Below are 16,140 nucleotides of genomic sequence, written 5' to 3' on the forward strand. Positions count from 1 at the left end.
TTATACCAGAACATAAGGTAAATAATATATTTAAACATCTTGCAAATCATAAGTATATTAAGATTTTAAAAATACAAATAAATTTTCACAGTCAACAGTAAAACTAATATTTAGTATATTCAGACAGTAGAAGATAAAAAAACATAGAATATAACCATATATAAAATCTATATTATGGTACAACACACCAAAAAAAAAAAAGGCAAAAAAATCTTAGGTAGATAAGAAAGATATGTCAGTCTTTTATAAAAAGCACCAGAAGCTGTTGACTAGTTTTGTGTTCCTCAAATGTTCCTCAATGTTTTCAACAGTGAGAATGAAAATAAATTTAAAAACATTTCAAACTAATTACAAATATGTTTTATTGTCCTTAGAAGACAGAAATGATTTAAGACCAATCTTCCCACAACTAGCTTGATCATTATATTTCTTTAAAAGTAAGCAAATTTACTGACATTATGTGTACAGAAAAAGCAGAAATAACTGTAATGTATCCAGATTTGAAAATAAATTATCAAAATTCTGAATGTCTGACTGTTCTCATGATCAAGAATACCTTATACTAACTGAACTATTAAGACTGCAGTAATTTAACCTTTGATCTTCAATATAATTTTTCAAATATTTAAGGTAATTATAAAGATTTTAGATACAACCAATGAAAAATATATCTTTTTGTATAAAAGTTCTTAAATAGCAAAATTAAGTAGACTAGTAAAAATTCTAATAGAAATAGATGTTTTAAAATATTTCTTACAAGAGATGTGTACACAGTATTCTAAAAACTTACCTTCATCCTTAACAGTGAAATCTGTAGTAACTAACGGTGGAACTTTTCCTTTTATGTTGGTAAAAAACATACCACTTCTTTCCTTTCTGTCATCTTCTATCACTTGAATCTTATAAATGCAAATTACAGCTTTTATTTTTTGTTACACACTAGAATAAATACCAATACAAAATATACACAAAATAGTTACAAACTTAATTCAAATAACAACCGAACATTATTTTCACAGTAGTATAATTTTAAGTAAAAATCAGTTAATAATATTGTGGATTCTGATTTCTTTAACAAAAGAAGTTTTTATGTCCTTTGAATTTTTTTTTTATTAGGCACATCTAACCTCCTAATTTTTATAAAGTTTTTCTCATTTTATTCCCAACAGAACACCTACAAATAAGCTTAATCAAAACTGACACTTTATTAATCACAGGACAACTGAGCTTACAACACATTTGTTCTGTGATGATTTGAATTACAATTAAAATTTTTATGTATTTAACTTTTGATATACATGAAAGAAAACAGAGAATTCTAGATACTTACGAAAACTATAAAAAGTGAAAATGAGCATGCTTAAAGTTTAAGGAGAGGGAGAAGAACCAATATTTGCTGACTTGTGTTCAGCTTTAGTTACAAATTAACATTTTCCTAATCTGAAGATATACTTTCAGTACATATTCACATCCACAAACAGATATGCATCTTCCATGTGTGTCTACCTATGAGATTTGTATGCCATTAGCCTTGACGTAATTCCCACCTAAATTCATGCGTATATTATGAACTGTGTTGGTTCGTGGTGACATCAACATGCAACGAAGGCTCTTCGCTGATAAGAGGGCAACACAAAATGCATAGGGGAAGGTACTGTACATTATTTCAGGAGACAAGAAGAAATAATATGGACTGGAAATGGAGGAGGGTGTACGAGTGAAAATATGTAAAATGGTAAGTACCTATTGGAAATACATTTTCAGATAAGGAAAATGTTAACGTTTAAGATGATGACTGCTTTTCACAAAGATATGATAGAATCCTACACATATTTACAGCCTGTAGAAATACTTATCTAGATAAGCTCCCTTCAGAAAGCATCCAAAGGGAAGCCCACGAAGTGTGATATCTGATGGACATATCCATGGGAAACAGCTTCTCATTTTGGCTAACAAATATGTTTCACTTGGAATGTTAGAGAAGGAATGGCAAATGAGTTTCAAGTATTGCAAGGACAAGCAGAATGAGAACATGAGCATCTGAGCACTTTAACACTAGTGGTCAGCAAGCCAATATGTGCAGTGTAGTTTGGACACAATCAGATTGTACCATGTGTGCACTTTAATGAACAGACTTCGACTGCAGAAGGAAGGCAAAATAGATTTTTTGGTATTTCTTTTTTGGGGTAACTTGTACTACACTGACAGTGTTATCAATGCCCCACTTCCCACTGTATTGTGAAAAGCCCAACCAGTAAGGACTATCCTTGGTCCATGACCCCAAGAGCTAGGAACTGGTAAATGGCAAGGGTCTCCTTTGTTCAATTCAAAAAAATGGGTAGAGTATTTGCATTGGAGAGACCTGCAGAAATGCTCAGATTCCCACTGAACCACCAGCTGAAAATATCTTTCACTGGAAATTGTACAACGGGTGAGCTTATTTTTAAAAACCAACAAGCATAAGACAAAGAAGTGGGCAGAACACTTCTCTAATGCTATCTTTTTCGATGATAGTGAATGAATTGTTAAAGCCTGGATTGAACAACTGACTAAGTATGTATGCCACAACAGTACCTTGAATGGTGTTGTTGAACAATTTATCTCATAGTTAGTAGTCGTTGAGCCAAAGCAAATGGTTTGAGTGCTTTCTGTTATCCTGGCACAATGCAAATTTTTGGAAATTAGCATACTTTAGATAGCAACACCTGACAGAATTGTAATAAATGTAAAGGAGAAACTGAAAAAGTAAATGTACAATTGGGTTGACTGAAGAATGACAACCAAAATAAGTCAAAATTAGGCAGGAGAGGAAACAGCAAGATAGTATAGACTGTGAGAGTTGAACATGGAGAGAGTTATCCATATTCTAACTTGGAGGATTTTGTACAAAGATAGGAAAAAATGGAAAACAAGAGAACAGGTCAGGTGACAAATGTGAGGTAAAGAAAGGTGGAAAAGCCTGCAAATACTTACATTCAGGAAAGAATATACCAACTGAAGAAACTGACGGAGCCATTTGGTAAGGGTAGAAAGAGAAACATCTGTGGAAGAATAGAAGTTCCAGAGTACAAAAAAAAAAAAACAATAATGGGGACCCAAAAAAGAGAAGTGTGTGATACATAACATTAAACAGCCCAGACTAGATACAATGGCCGATTCAGGTCTGAAAATTTATAATGGTGAGTGACAGAAGGGAGGGATATAGGAGAAAAAATGTAGTCACCTTCCCTAGCAGCTGAAGTTTTAGAAAGGAAAAACCAATCTGGGTAGAAAGTATTTAAGTGAGACTGAAGAGAGTCTAACAAGAAGTGACTGCACAGATATCTGAATGATAGCAAACATGAGCAAGAAAGAGGAGTAAATAAGTCTCAAGAGAAAGATGAGAAGCAAGGAGCCAACAACTGAAATGGTCACACATGACAGCATGCAAAATTATATTAAGGTCCCAGTTACACATGGGATTTGGATGAGGAAGTTAGTTTAACAAAAATGAGTGGAAGAGAGTGAAGAATATAGGGGAATAAACCACCCTGTTGTAGTGGGAAAGGAATAATATAGTGGATTATTGTACCTTGTAGGAAGGTACCCAATGCAGAACCAGGAGGAAGGAACAGGCAATCAAATTCATGTTCCTCCTGCTCAAATACAAAATGAAGTGAAGGAATGTCATGGATGGGAACCAAATGCCTAGCATGCACGATAGTGTCCACAAAATGTTGCACAATGGCCAAGATGATCTCCTCAGTCCATAGTCCCGATAAATCTATTGTAGAAATAGGACCTGTGTGAAGACAACAAATTACAAGTTATCATCATTTGAGAATCATTATAATAAACTAAAGTTGTGAATACAAAAGCCAAAATATAATGAAAAACAAAGTTTCATTAATCAATGCAAAAGTTATCAAATTGAAACCAAACAAGATTTAAACCTGTATGTTCAATAGAGTGTTGAGGAAAAGAATGATGTTATCATGAGTTTAAGTGAAGAGGGGTAGTTACTGTGCATGACCTTTGTGTTTCTCTCTTAATGGTAGAGGGCTTTTGTCATGCAATATCATCATGCACCAGCACAGTTCATGTTAAATGCAAATTTAGGTAGGAATTACCTCCTACCTAGTGACATGCAAATCTTATAGCATGTTTAAGAAGGATAGCATTTCTGTTTGAAGAGGTAAGTGAACATCCTAAAAAAGAAAAAGTTTACTTGTTTATAGACAACTTAATTAAAATTAAAATATTTCAATGAATCTTCAACTGCTATTTATCCTCAGCTATTAACTGTAATACAAATCATTTTTCTCATTATGGTGGCATTACCTAGGGACAGTATATGTTTTGGGCATTGTCTGAAGAATTACCAGAAATCTTAAGTGTGCCAATGAATCAGTGAGTCATGGGTAGCATTATCAACAAAATTCTGGTAAAATTAGTTACAGTGTTAAGAATTACTTGATTTTACTTATTCCACAATGTACTGTTAAAAAATAAAACAACTGAAATAATTTTGCCTCATACAGGGCTGTATTCACATTTGATTAGGAAATAATTAACTATGTCAAGTAAATTATGCCTATAAGAAATTTTCTTCTCAAGAAAGTATTTTTCAAGGAAAAAAAATACATTATTCATTGGTGGTTATTCACTGATATAAAAGAACATACTCCAAAAATACTGAACATATACTAAATCCAACATCTTCACAACAACAACAAACTTCAATATAGTTAATACAGCCAAGGATGTGCACCAGTTGAGAATCCACAAGTCCTTTTTACTGTCATTACATTTTACTTACACACTTTTTTTTAATAAAAATTATCAAATAGTATTGTACAAGTTTAGACATTATCAGACTTACACAGCTTGGCAAGTGATTAGGATCCATCATCCCTCTGAGCTGATGAGCTGTAGATCCCATTTGAACCTGTGGCATTGCTGGATACTGAGGTTCTTTGGGAGGTTGTTGAAGAGACTGTGTATGAGGAAACGGAGACTGTACCCCTGGAACTGGTAGGGGTGGACCACTTGATATTGGGCCATTTGCCTGATTGCAGGGTAAGAAAGAATTCATTGATTGGTTAGCTTTTGAAGGTCCAACATTAGAAAACTGGTGTGGAAGGGAAGGTAAACTTGGAAATGAAGAAACATTTGCACTCAAATGCTCAGGATACTGTGCAGTTTTAGAATAAGACGACACTGAATCTGTTTGTGAAACATAATGTCTTTGTGGTTGACCATAGTGACCTGAAGAACCATGGGGAAAAGGAGGTCTGCCACCTGGTAGCATTTGTTGGAATAATGATGAAGCAGGCAATTTCTTCAGTGGGCTTGGTTCAAAGTGTTGTGGGGCAGATGTACCAGGAGAAAAAGATTCTCCAACTCCTGGTCTTTGCAAAGAAGCTATTCCCTGAACTGTCGGATGAGGTGTTGAATATCCAGTTAATTGTGAATACTGGGGGCCTGCTGGCTCAATGTGCTGAATCAACTGAAGAGCAAAACATTTTAATGAGATAGTAATCTAAAGATTAATCATGTCTTAAATGTGCTTTAAAAACAAATTCAAACTAATGAAACACATTAACACTTTGAATGTTAAAAAGATATAACTACCTAAAATGGATAGAATTACTTTGGTACACATCTCTAATAATGATTACAAGATAGTCATTGGTAATAACTGTATTAAGAACTTCTAAAAGTTATGTGAAAACTGGATAAACATCTGAAAATATAAAAAGTAATATTTAAGCAATACTTAGCATATTATAAATCTTTATAATGTCTACTCTACTAAGCCTTTTCCAATAACTGCTATATTATTGTTTTAATATATGATTCCACTTGTTTACATCACAAACATCAGCCTTCATTTTCAACTCAGATCATACCTAAATATTTTTAATATACTATAATGCCAAAATTAAATGAGAAGTTAAATGTAAGAGTGAAGAGGATGCAATATTCTTCAACAAAGTAGACAACTGAATTACTTCCTAAAAGTCACCAGAAAGCCATAAAAGCTTGTGGTAGGTTGCTATGGTCAAATTCAGACTCGTATGTGTTCTAACAGTCCATATGAATCTTACACCCAACCAACAAAAGCAAAGCAATAAATATGCCAAATAAAAACGAAAAATATAAGGCATCATTCTCATAAAATGGCAAAGAAAAAGTTTCCTCAGAATACAAAACAGCTACAGAAGTTATGTATTAATATGATGATGGTGTTCAAAAAAATCTTCTGCTTTGAAGCCATGAAACAAGGGTGGAATATAAGTGAAAAAAAAGAAATTTGAACATTTGAAGTAACTGGTGGTATATTCATAACAGCAATTACAACTATCTTAACTGGGCACTCCCAGAAGAATAAAAACATTATGGAGGCCAGTGAATTCCAATGATATCTGAAACAGTTAACTAGTGTGGAGAAAAGAAAACATGTCACCAAACACCTAAATAAATGGAATAGCAAGGTGACAATACACTGAAGCTGATAAAATGCGAGACATTAACAAATATGTAGAAGCTGCTGAAACTCATGAAATTTCAAGGGTATATCTGTACACATTTATCTAATTTCTACAAAAAATGAGAGCTTTGTAAATTCAGTATGTGGAAGAAAAAGTGAGGTTAGTTGTTTCAAAGTAGATTAATCTAAAAGACAAAACAATGATGTAGTTTCAATGACATTTAATGCTTTAATTTCTTATGAAAATAAAACATTGGGTTATGACAAGTGTTATAAGTAAAAGAAGAAACAAACTGTACATTCAGGTTAATTACAGACAATATATAAAGACATGAAACTTCATAGTTCTTCACACCTTCAGAAGTTCACTCTCCTCAAAGATCAGAACAAATCTCACCTGAAAGGAACCAAAATTTACAATCACAAAGCACTGTCCCTCTAAAATGCAAGAATACCTCTGCTCCAAATGGCAGGTTTCAAAGACATCTCTCATTGAGAAAGTCAAGCTAAACACAATGCAACCATCCTGTAAATTAATGAATAACCAACAAAAAATAACATCTCAGTCTAAGTTTATATGCAATTTCCATCTGATTAACTATGCTCCAAAATTAGAGCACAAAAAACTTGACAATTTTGTAGATATGAAATACATGTTATTGGAAAGTAAGATATGTAATATTTGCACATTACAAATTCACAAGAATAACCAGAGTTAACTATAATAGAAAAAATTCTGAGATAAGACTGATTTTAATATTGATCTATATAATACAGGGTGTTCGGAAAGTCACTGTGCAGTTTTGTAATCATACATATATAAATGCACAGTGACTTTCCAAACACCCTGTATAAAACTAGAACATAAAAACTTAGCTAGGTTATAAAATACAAAGAAGAACAAAGCGAAAGAGAAAAACAAAAGGGGAAAATATGTGAAACTTTAATTTAAGGCCAGTTAATGGGAGGAAATACAGTATATAAGATGTGACAATTAAGTACCATTCAGACAGACACAAATGTGAAACATAATATGAAGAAAATGAAACAATGAAATAAACACACACAATTTTTACATTTTTGTGATAACGAATTCCAAACAGACATTTTCTTTTGAAATACCGAAGGCCTCCTTTCTCAGTTTGCTCTTAACATAACTCAAGTTCTGAATGATATCAACACAATGTAGTGCACACATCACTTGTTCATAAGTTTTTTACCTTTCATGCAACTTATTACAGACACTGATCAGGAACTCTTACATAAGATCTACTTTCCCACCATAGTTCAGACTTCTATCTTGCTGTCACAAAAGAAACCTACTTATACTGTTGACAGGATGTCAGTGAGAAAGTATTCAGAAAGTAAGTTCCCATTGAAAATTCATTTTAATATTAAAGATTAAAATCAGGTAGACTTACCTCTGAAATACTGAAAGTCAGAATCCCCACAATGAAAATAATTCAGGAACCAGGAAGAGTTAAGATTATACAAAAACAGGTTAAAGGTAGAGGGCTGGATGGTAATAAACCAGACCCCACTAAAGAAATGGTCAAACAAAATCGAACTATAAAGTCCAAAACTAGAAATGTTTGAAGAACTGGACCAGAGAGAAAGTCAATGGAGTGGATCAGCCTTATATAAAGACTGTATCTAAGAACATTCACAGAGAAGATATTCTTCTCTACAGGGTACCTTAACTAACATTAATTTCTACAAAGGAAAGATAATTTAAGGTAGCACCAAGCTTACCTGTGGAGCAAATGATAAAAGCACAGGTGGTAGCATAACTAGATAGGAGGTATACTGTGTTTCATTCTTATAATAGAAAGTTCTTGGCAGAGCAGCAGCCAAGTCAAAAAAGTATCATAGGATATATTCCTGGAGTTTTAGTCTTATTTCATCTATTCTAAAAAAAAGATAGCAAGTAATGAAACCAGCTAAATCAGTGGGCACTCAGGGAGAACTGAAGAAAGATCCAACAATGACTCAACTTGAAAACAGTGCAATGGGAAGGAGCAACAAAATAAGAGAGAAAATAAACAAATAAAAATGTAAATGTTCCTCATCCTTATTAAAGCTATGAGATATCTACTGAGAACAGATGTACACCTCATTTACCTTTAATGCCATATAAAACTGTGCATGCAGAGGTGGGAAAGTACATGTTAATGTACAACTAGCTACTAAATAGTATCCAATGTTCACTTTCATAAGGCATCATCCACTCACGTAAAACCAGGACAGAAGGTGGAAGTATGTTTAGAACAAACCAAGAGGTTTAAACAAAATGCAAGAGTTCCGATTTGATAAATCCATATAAATACAGAATATCTTATGTGAAGGTGAGACCAGAAATTATGCACAAGCACAAATGTATAGGTGGGTACAAACATGTGAAGCCTAACCCTAATAGATAAAAACATGGTATCTCCAAGCAATGTGACATAAATAAAATCATAGTCACATATTTGTATTTCACCACATGCCAGCCTATAAGATTTTGCTCTAACAGGTTCCAAGACAGCATAATTACAGTAATTGTAAAATGGTAAGTTTCAAAAAATTAACTTCTAAGGTGTTCAAATATATTATAATAAAGAGCTCTGAAGTATTTTTGTGGAAGATTTTGTTTGTCTTTGCTGTTGAGAACAAAGCTACAAAACTGACTGCATTATTTGATAGATTTTTTTAGGCAGAGTATTCACGATGAAACTTTCTAGAATGGATGGCAACTGCCTGTTGTGGAGACACAAGTGTAGAGGATGACATTTTGAAAGTCTTCTGCCTTTTGTCTTCAGGACAACGTGTGTGTAGGTGTTGTCGGTCTTTTTATAATGTCCTGATGGATTGTGGATAGTATGTTATGATTGGTTGGATTATCACTGTTTTTGATTGGAGGAATGGCTGAATTTTGTGTCTTCATGAGTCTTGTACTATCTTTGTGTTCTTTTATTCTCAGCACAAGTTTTCTTCCTGTTTCTCCAATGTATGTATCGTAGCAGGTACACAGAATTTTCATTGCAGAGCATACCACGTCAACTGGATACAGAATAAACTGGGAGAAAACTAGAATCATCAACACAGACAAATTCTGGAAGAAAAATCAAAGAATCATTTTATATTAACACTATTGAACCTTCACTAAATAGATATTCCATATTAGATGTGAGTAACCTATGGCTGCCATTGGTTGAATCTACAGGCAATCTCTCCTCCAATTAGAAACAGTGACAAGCCAACCAATTATAAAATACTCTCCACAATCCAACAGGACACTATAAAATACTGACAACACCTACACACAAACTGACCTGATAAAAAGAAAGGCAGAAGACTTTCAAAATGTCGTCCTCTACACTTGTGTCTCCACAACAGGCAGCTGCCATCCATTTTACAAAGTTTCATCATGACTCTGTGTTGTCCTACTGTAACTATCATAACCTGATTTGTAGTGATCTAAGCCCTCAGACTAACTATTGAGAAACCAAGAGGGCTATTTTGAAGACTGAATATGAATTTATTTTCTAAACATTTTGTAATTCAATGTTTGTCCTCAGGGTAGAGTGGATCTGTAATTGGGCAGACTAGAAATATACCAAATTCAACACAAAACCCTTTTAATCATACCTTCTCGGGAACAGTTGTAGGATGAAACTGTGTTCCTGGAGGCACAGCAGATGTAAATTTTAGCTGTTGAAAATCTGAACAGGGAGGTTGTGGCTGTCTTTGTGGTGTAAGACCATTCTGACTATAACATATTGGAACACTGTGATTATGAAATGGTGTTTGTTTACTAGCAGGATGCAATCCATATTCTGAATTTGGTGTGCCTGCAGTGTAAAAGTAAATGGAATTAACTTTTTAAAACCAAGTCTTAAAATTTCATTTGTTTTTCAACCATTTTAATTATAAAATAACAGTGCACTCAATTTGAATTTAAATGGCTGAAATGGTTAAACACGACCTTTTGTTAAGACACTTCTACATTAGTTAATTGTAATAAGCATAGTATCCCTTTGTATATATTGAAATCAGTATGACATTCTTGAGTGCCAAGTTGCTTTCCATTAAACTATTTCTATTACTTTAACTTTCAAAAGTATCATAAAAGTTACTGCTAATTCAAACAGTTCATAATTCACACTAAAACTTTTAACCCAGTAATATTCAAGTTTTAAATTTTTCTATTTCAATGGATAGAACTAATTGTAGGTTGCTTGTTTTTAAAACATTCACTTCTTTCCCAATTGGTATAAGATCTACAGCAGTCAGACCTCTGTGGTCAAATTATATCCAAATAGAAAAGGATACATATTTATTAAACATCTCACCAACTCTACAATGAACAGTACTGAAAAGTTTTCTTCCTTCGAAACTTTTCAGTTCACTCAGTTATCCTAATGAGTGTATTATTGCTGTTTATGTTAAACTATAATTGATTTTTCTGTCATGATATTTTATGAAAACTGTGTGATGTTACCAACCCAAAAAACAGTGCAAGTTTTATTTTTCAAAAAAAATTGTACCACATATGCAGTAAAGACAGAAAAAAATACCAAATGTTCAAGTTGTTTATGATTACATCATGTGCTAACTGCAATTTGCACTAGAATAAATTACAATGTGACACTGTTTGTTTAATTTTGTCTCCATTTCATGTTTCCCTGTCTATATGTTGCCTATTTTATTATATCCTGCCAATTCATATCTTCTGATATATGTAACCATATATTAAATCAAAAGATTATTTTATATATTTTTGTGAAGTATATTAATTGATTTCATAAATATATTTATTTGGTGTGAAATCCCAGTCTTTTGAATCATATTTAAAATAATATTTTGTATATTTGTATGTTATTTTTATGATTTTTGTATTCTTAAAGTCTTTGTCTTATGTTTTTATGACTTTTAAAAGCTTTACTTTGTTATATTTTAAATTGTAAAGGGTCTTCTCCCTGAAATGCTACATGTTTAGATTGTAAAGTATTTCAATTTTATTTCATTAAATATGTTGGCTTTTTTTTTTGCCTAACTAATTTTATTTTATTTACATTTATCCAATTATTTTAACATAGTATATTGTAACAGTCCTCCACTAAACAATCCTTCATCTTGAATAACTTTTTTCTGTATTCTTCAATAATACAGTGTTTATTCTTGCCTGTCTTCACATCAAACCTTCTCCCCTTTTTATTCATCCTGCAACATATTACTACATCTGTCCTTCCAACCAAATACAATAGGCACACAGTATTTTGAAGATCACTTAACTGCAATTTGCTTTATTTTTGGAATTCTCAATAATTAAGCTTTAAATATCAAAAAGCAGATACTCATGCTAATAAAAACTTTGTATTTAAAGACGACTCTTAATAACACAAGACAAAATTCAAAATTAAACTTTTAGCTAAATTTTAGTTAAATTGAAGGAGTATATTTACTTTTTAAACAGTTGACATTTTGCTAATTTGATCAAATTTGTATGTAATTTTTTCATGAAAAAAAACAAGAACACTGTATAGCAAAACACTAAGTAGAACATAATCAAATCCCTTGTGTGTTTGTGTTGGAATTAACGTTTGAATTTCTTACAACATTTTGTTGAATAATTTTATGTATGAGAAAGATAAAAAAATTTGTTTTGAACAGGTAAAATGTGGGTTGTTCAGGCAGTTAGATGATGATATTGATAGGGTAAATAGTTTATTGTTCATTCTAAATCTTAATGTTTTTGTAAACCTACAAATCATTTTAAGCAATGTATCACCTGCTTCTTGTTGGCTGTTTATACCATTGCAAATATTTTCAGAAGTTGGTTGCATAGACAGCACATTTTGATTAGACATCTGTGGTGGTTGTTGCATACTGATGTATTGAGGGTTCATCGTCTTTTTTAACAAGTAAACTACAGGAATAAGAGAGACAAAATCAAATTATTAAATAATCCAATACTTACATCATTTAGAAGTTTAGAAATGTTTACTTACTGATGCATAAGCTACAAAATGTGGCTTTCCTTGTTTGTTGTATGCCAAAAGATTTTTTTTATTGTTTAATCAAGCTCATTCTACAGTATTATTTTTCCTTCTTTGGTCATTTACTTTTAAAGGTACTTAACTTGGAAATTCTGTGTTTGTACATTTATGTTAATTTTGTTGCATACTGCATTTGTTCTTTCAGAAAGTTAAAAATATTAAAAAGTACATTAATAGCTGGATTGATAGAAAATAGCAAATTATACTAATAAATAGATTATTTTCAAATTTAAGGAACATGAAAAATTGCATATTAAAGAAGTTACATGGATATATATTGTCAATACCTATAACAGTATCATCTTAACACTGCAATTTATGTGATCCGCAGAGAGATGACTGGCCTTGGTGTTAATTAGTAGTGATTATATAAAATGAAATATTAGAATTTAACATTTTCTTAATGTTTAACGTGTATTTAGGTTTTGGATATTTAGTATTATTTTATTACTGTAGCTGAGAGAAACTGTTTAATATCTGTGGGTGGTAGTTGTGGTAAATGTTGAATTCATATCATGAAAATTATTTCTCAAAAGTAAAGTGATGAACCAAGACTGGCTCTAAAATTACCTTACCTGACCTAATAAGCTAGAATAGAGCAGTCTGAATACTGTCAGCAGTGTGTTTGAGCACACTGTAACCAAAACTGAATTTCAGTTGGAGTTTCTAGTTGATATTTGCTATTAATATTAGAAATGGCATTCACTATCATTGTATGTAATAACTATAAAAGCTTTGAGAAGTATAGCACAACCAAATAAATGTTTACTGTACATATAAATTAATGAACTATAAATAACTTTACTAGCCCAACTATTTGTCAGTTGTAAAGAACCTAATAAAATCTATAAAAGATGATTATGTAATTAGCAGAGTAATGTTAATAAAAATAATCAAAAAATATTTTTTTTATAGAAGTGAGTAAATTGTCATGATATTAGTTCGATAAAGAGCTACTAGTAAGGCCTGAAGTCGATAAGCATTGTTAAAACAACTGTGTATAGTAATTTGTAAACATATCAACTCCATGACGAATTATAAATAATGAAAACAGTTGTATTACAGAAATGATAACAGAAATGATTCACAAGAAACTGAAAATGTTGTACTTTGAATATATTTATAAATTTTGTTGAACTGTTACAGAATTATTTTGTTTTTCTTGCGTTTGTTCTGCTGACATTATCCTAGACTGAAATTCTAAACAAGTTACTTGAATTTGGATGATGAAGTTCTTATTTGCTGTTTTATTCATCCATCTTTGGTTGTTGTAACAATGAACCTAAAGGTTAAGTCAATTTAAGTATGTCACATTATACAGGTGTAGGTCAACTATATTTGCTGGAGACTCTAATTTACTTGGATAATTGAATCTATTTTGGTTCCGAATTCATAATGACACATTGAATAACTGATAGTATATGTAAAAAATACCTTTCAATATTGAGAAATATAAAATTTAAAAGTTGCATTGTGGAGAGAGAAATATGAAGATCTCACTGCTTAGAACAGTCTGGAGTTTTAATTTAAACTATGTATATGGCTGTTATGAGCTAACCTAACTAGGTAACAAGATCTACCTGTACATAATATTACATTAAAAAGATTGTTGGAACTTCATATAAGAATCTTAGCTACATAGAGTAGCTTACAAGTTGCACAGTGACATTTATTTTTGTAATTCAACTACACGATACGAAAGTAATCTATTACTGTTATAACCTTGAAGAAACTTTAATTTATGGGCTGATAAAGTTGTGATTATTAAAACATACATAACTAGTAAAAACATACTCTGAAATATTAGATCTTAGCTTGTTCTTACTTCACTTGAAATCTAAGTGTGGGTAGTTTAAACGGAATGTTTTACTCGATAATGGTATAGTCTGTGATGATAATTTCTAATGAAACAAAAAAAACAAAGAGTAAGAACCAGCATATTTACATAAATGGAAAACTCATATATTATAGTTCACAGATACAATGACACTTAAGCAGAATTTTACTAGAAGAGAGCAGGACACAGGAACTGTAAGAATAAATTAAGACATTAAATTTAAACTGCTCAGTAGTCAATACTAATAGTGGGAAGTTTCTGTACCATATCGTGAAATAATATTTATTTCAAATGGTATTTACTGACAAATATTTAAAATGTATATAATTTTACTAAACTTAAAATTTATTGTCTGGTTATATTCTATGCTTAACGTACATACCTCAGCCTCGTACTTCAACTAAAAAAGTTGTCAAAGCTCTGATCACCGTTCTTTAGCTCCACGTATGTAAAGTTTTTATACGAGTAGTTTACCGACTAAAATTCCTCGCATGTGCCACTGCCACGTAAGTAAACATCAACGCAAGCGTATTGTATTTTGTTTTCTTTTAGATATCACAATCAGGGATAAATCGCAAATTGCACAAACCAAACCACTAAACTGAATATAATATAACAGTAAAATTTAATATTTTTTCGACTAATAGCTATAATAGTTAAAACGTGAGGAAAAGCACGGTTTTCAGATCATTGAGTTTAATGAAGTTGCAATCCAGGTATCAATCCCAGGAGTTGCGCCTGCAATCGCTGACTCTTCATATGTTTGTTTGTTTGTTTTTGAATTTCGCGCAAAGCTACAAGAGGGTTATTTGCGCTAGCCGTCCCTAATTTAGTAGTGTAAGACTAAAGAGAAGGCAGCTAGTCATCACCACCCATCGCCAACACTTGGGCTACTCTTTTACCAACGAATTGTGGAACTGACCGTCACATAATAACGCTCCCACGGCTGAAAGGGCGAGCAAGTTTGGTGTGACGGGGATTCGAACCCGCGACCTTTAGATTACGAGTCGAGTGCGTTAACTACCAGGCCATGTCTGGGCGAATCTTTATATAGAGGTCAGCAGTTTATCAGGAAATATAATAACGTTTCTTTACTAATGCCCGATCTGCCGGACCAAGTGCACGTGCAATGTTATACTAAAATATTCTATAGTGTGATGTAAACATTTAGCAAAATCTCAAAAACTCCGTTTTCCTTAACTTCTGAGTGACGTGCTAAGTATACTTTGGGAAAGTTTACGCTACTGTAATATTAATATATCGTGGTTAGCTCTATAATTTAGTCTATATAATATCTTTAGCATACTCTATTGAGATTGTCTATCTTTTGCTTATCTAAACATCTAGAGCGTAATGTTTAATCAATCATCATTCTTAGTTAAAGGTTATCAGCACACTTGAGAATACCTCAGAGTAAAGTAATAAGGGTCAGTTTTTACGCCATAACCTCAGGATTTATTATTGTCCAGTTTTATACTTTTTGTGTTTTTATCCTCTTGCAGAGCTGTGAACTTCAGTAAGAAATCATTTCAGATGAATGAATTATGGACAGACCACAATTCGAAACTAGTAAGGTCTAAAAGAAAATCTAGAATGTAGTTCTTTTGTTAGTGTTTGTGAAAGTCATGTATACAATCCCAATACAACCTCAATTCAAGAATGAGAACTACAACAAGCAATTTCTATAGCTGATGACAAGATTTTGCCCATGATTATTTTTACCCTTGACTTACCAAAGGCATGAGTGATTGAGAGTTGATATGGTTATTTGAGAGTCTGTAATTCTGATA

General features: G+C 32.2%; 1 pseudogene across 1 annotated transcript in view; it reads right to left on the reverse strand.

The window, feature by feature from the left end:
- Positions 1–14,836, reverse strand: part of LOC143255921 (protein transport protein Sec24C-like) — a 57,498-nt pseudogene extending 42,662 nt beyond the window's left edge. The window contains exons 1-6 of the transcript XR_013030927.1: positions 14,733–14,836; positions 14,339–14,414; positions 12,246–12,383; positions 10,103–10,305; positions 4,862–5,488; positions 791–899 (exon numbers count right to left, since the gene is read on the reverse strand). The product of XR_013030927.1 is annotated as a protein transport protein Sec24C-like (transcript). The remainder of the gene's footprint in view (positions 1–790; positions 900–4,861; positions 5,489–10,102; positions 10,306–12,245; positions 12,384–14,338; positions 14,415–14,732) is intronic.
- Between the last annotated feature and the right edge of the window lie 1,304 nt (positions 14,837–16,140).

This window comes from Tachypleus tridentatus, chromosome 7 (genome assembly GCF_004210375.1).
Source record: "Tachypleus tridentatus isolate NWPU-2018 chromosome 7, ASM421037v1, whole genome shotgun sequence".
NCBI lineage: Eukaryota > Metazoa > Arthropoda > Merostomata > Xiphosura > Limulidae > Tachypleus > Tachypleus tridentatus.